This window comes from Pongo pygmaeus, chromosome 19 (genome assembly GCF_028885625.2).
Source record: "Pongo pygmaeus isolate AG05252 chromosome 19, NHGRI_mPonPyg2-v2.0_pri, whole genome shotgun sequence".
Classification (NCBI taxonomy): domain Eukaryota; kingdom Metazoa; phylum Chordata; class Mammalia; order Primates; family Hominidae; genus Pongo; species Pongo pygmaeus.
This window is the reverse complement of record NC_072392.2, coordinates 44,510,434-44,514,449: the sequence shown is the minus strand read 5'-3', so window position 1 is coordinate 44,514,449 and position 4,016 is coordinate 44,510,434.

The window sequence follows — 4,016 nt, the reverse complement described above, 5'->3', positions numbered from 1 at the left end:
TGCAGCCACCGCCTCCAGGAGCTGGGTAACAGAAGGACCAAAGACACAGCCCAGCAGGCAGGTGGCAGGCTTATATAAAGCCACTTGAGCGTTAACCATTGACCCACTCTGGCAATCAGAGTGTTTTTGGAGTTGGGGAGGTGAGAGTAAGGAGGAGGGACCCACAGGCGGAGTAAAGATCAGGAAGGGAGAGGGAGAAGGAAGGAGGAAAGAACAAGGATTAAAAAACTTCAGGTTCCTTCAAGAAGTTAAGCCCAGCGTTAACTCCTTCTGTTCTTGGAGGCTGCTGAGGGTGGCGCTGGAGGAGCTGGAGAAGGAAGGAGAGTCCCCCAGCCACCCTCCACAGGCAGCCCCCAAGCCCCCTCCCCTGGCCTGGTCTTTCCTTTCTCCTTCTGTTCTCCAAAGCTAGGTTCTCAGCTGAGCACTTTATGTGACAGCCTGGGTGGGGTGGCCCTGCCCTGCCCACAGAGATGCCCTAGGAATTTTCAGTCTAAGATTGACAGCAGCCAAGGCCTGGAGCAAGTCCTCCTCCTCCTCCTTCCAGGTATCGAGGACCATCAAAGTCCCTGGTCCTGACTACGTCTTGTGTGACACTGATCCGCCGACTTAATCTCTCAGAATTAGCCACTTCCTTATTCTGCAGTAATATCTTGCTATTGTGAGGCTCAAATTAGACAACTTATATATGTTGAGCTTTGATGCGTGGCAAGTGTACAATGAAGGTTAGCTTCTTTCAGGCTCTTCCTAGGCCCCTCGCCCCCCAGCAAAGATTGTCTCTTATTTTGGAAACATACTAGATCTCTCATTTATCCATCATCCATCCATCCATCCATCCATCCATCCATCCATCCATCCATCCATCCATCCATCCCTCCCTCCACCAAGCAAGTGTTTAGTACCAATTATGTATTCAGCCTTGTGCTCAGTGCTAAAGATACAGAGATTAAAATGCTGCTGCTGCTGCTGCTGGTGGTAAAGACTGACATTTGCTCAGCACTTAGTACAAGTCAGTTACTGTATTTCATCATCTCGGTAACTACACCATGGGTTAGGTGTTACTATTCCATTTAACAGATGGGGGAACTGAGGCCAAAGGACATGGAGCCAGCCAGAATTCACACACGCATTATGGGTATCCTGAGGGAGGTCCAAACCAGGGCAGAAGCTCTGGGTGAAAGGCACCAGGCAAGGGCTCCTGGAAGAGACGGCATCTGAGCGAAGGCTTGAGAGCTCAGTCTTACTTGGCACGAGGTGATAGGGGAAGGGGCACAAGGAGAGGGAAGAGTGAATGAAGGCCTGGAGGGTGGCGTGTGCATGCATGTGTGTGTGTATGTGTGTTAAACGGAGCAGGTTGTAGTTTGGAAGAAATTGTGGGTCTTATCTCCGGCCAGACCCTCAGTCTCTTGGCGCCCTCACCCCTCCTCACCCTGACTGCAAGCAGTTGAAGGTCATTGCATGTTTCTGAGGTTATCAGGGTGTGATGATCTGTATGTGCCAGGATAAGGAGGCAGGGTATTAGGGAGAATGTTTCAGGCAGCGAAGACAGTCTGGGAAGAGATGCAGAAGCGTGGGGACGTTTAGAGAACAGAAGGTTCTGCGTGGTTGGAATGTGGATTTGTTGGGGACAGGATTAAGAGCTGATAACTACAGTTCTAGGTGTACCATAGCATGGCCTGGGCTGTTATGCCACCGAGACACTCCTGGAGCCAGTGGAGCTTTTAGAGAAAGGCCCCTGGTGCTTTCTGCAGGGCGGTCCTAGAGGTTGGAGGGATTCAGGTTGAGGGCTCCTGGAGCGAGGCCAGGCTGGGTGGGATGCTACAGTAACACAGGACAGGCTAGCCACCCCAGCCCCCCTTCAGGCATGGCTCCTTCACTCCCACACAGTGACCTGCCACCTGCCCAGGGCAAAGTAAGCAAGAGCCAGGAAGGACAGGGAGAGACAAAGGGTTTCAGACACTCAGGACAATGCCCTGATTCTATCTCACCTTGGGGGAAGCCTCTCCCACGGCCTGAGGCTTTTAAGGAGCCACAAGCAAAACCAGGCCCAGCTTCACCATGTGTAAAATCTGCATCCCAGTTTACCTAACTCTCCATACCAATTCTGTGATGTAGGCTCAGGGCAGTGAGGTTACTCACTAGAGTCACACACCTTGTGAGTAACAGAGACAATGCAGATTTGTTTCCAGGAAGGCTGTGCCCTTGGCTCAGCCCTCCATTCTCTGGTCTCCTTTGATGGAGCTGGGAGAAAACTCAATGTTTTACTGAGACCCTCTGGCTTCCCCCTACAGCCCTCTTCTGAGACATAGGCTTTTGGGACCTTCTTTGATTCTTTTTTGAGGTCCAGCGTTGGGGGGCTATTGCATCACCAGCAGCCAGGCCCCATCAGTGATGAATTCATCTCAAAGCAGTGTCCCAAGGCCAGCAGGAAGACTCCAGCTGTCATATTCATTACAAAAACTTCCCCTTTGCCTGGGAGTCACAGCCAGGGCCCCACTCTGCCAGGTCTTATTCAATATTCCCTTTTGCCCCACCACCTTCTCCTTTGATTAATGCAGCAGATAACTGTGGTTTTTTCCATGGCTCCTAATGAATTGTGAGTAACATACGGTAGTTGCCTGGCTGGCTTCTTCAGTCTTTGCCGAGGCCTTCCCTGTGATGGGTCTCTGTACTATCTCAGGAAGGAGTCACTACCAGGAAACACCTACCCTGCACTTTGTCCGTTGCCTCTCCTGGACAGGGCCATCAGAGATTGGCTGCAAGTCCTTGGGGGAGAGGAAATGGTCTCTGGCTTGCAAGAGCCAATTTGTCCTCAGAAGCAGGTGGCTGATAAGCTGGAGATAGAGCTGGGGCTGGGTCACAAAGGTGGCTTTTAGGAAGTTTATATCTGAACATGTGAGTCAGGCCTTAAGACAGGGGCCCTTGAGGCAACCCAGCATTGTGCAGGCTGGGCCTGGGGCCCACAGGGGCACAACTCCAGGGATCCTAGAAAGGCGGGATGACTGGACATATTAGGGAGCATCAGGAATGATTTCTAAGACCTGAGACTGCCCAGCCTAGAGGAGAGAAGATAGGGTGTGGGCGGGGACAGTCAACAAATCCTTGATTGAGGAAGAAGGGATGTTCTCAAGGACAGACAGGATCACAGGATAGGGGGGCTACGGAGGCACCTGGGCTGTTTTCAAGAAGACCACCCTCCCTTGAAAAGAAGCGCCCCTCCTGGGTGGCTGGCATGCCCTGGGGAGGGGTGGACTCGGGGGTTGGGCACCGTGTTTACAGCTCTGAGAATCCCAGACCCCAAATCCGACTCCAGGTGCTCTGACCACTCCCCTCATCTTCCATCGCCTCTCCAACTGGGTCCACAAATTTTTTGTTTGTTTGTTTTGTTTTGTTTTAGACAGAGTCTTGCTCTGTCGCCCATGCTGGAGTGCAGTGGCGCGATCTCGGCTCACTGCAACCTCCGCCTCCTGGGTTCAAGTGATTCTCCTGCCCCAGCCTCCCGAGTAGCTGGGACTACAGACGTGTGCCACCATGCCCAGCTAATTTTTTGTATTTTTAGTAGAGACCGGGTTTCACCGTGTTGTCCAGGATGGTCCCAGTCTCCTGACCTTGTGATCCGCCCGTCTCAGCCTCCCAAAGTGCTGGGATTATAGGCATGAGCCACCGTGCCCAGCCACAAAATTTGTTTTATATGTGTTCAAATCCACCCCCCTCTGCAACTCACGAGGTGCTCAAAAGGTGCCTAAATGTCCCTATAAGATCCAGTTCTCCCTTTCCTCTTCCGCCTCAGCCCTCACCACTCCTGCCTGCAGTCAACAATACGCCAGACTCAATTGTTTTCAGATCCTCAGTTGGGTCCTGCAGTTTGTAAAATCTCCAGGCAGTTCCCACGCTCTTGCTTCGCCTAAGCATATTCTCCCTGACTCCTCCTCCTTACTCTACTGGTTCAGTCTTGTTTACCTTTCAAGCCCTAAGACTGAAATTTCTTTGTCAACTCTCATCACAGACAGGATCAGGAC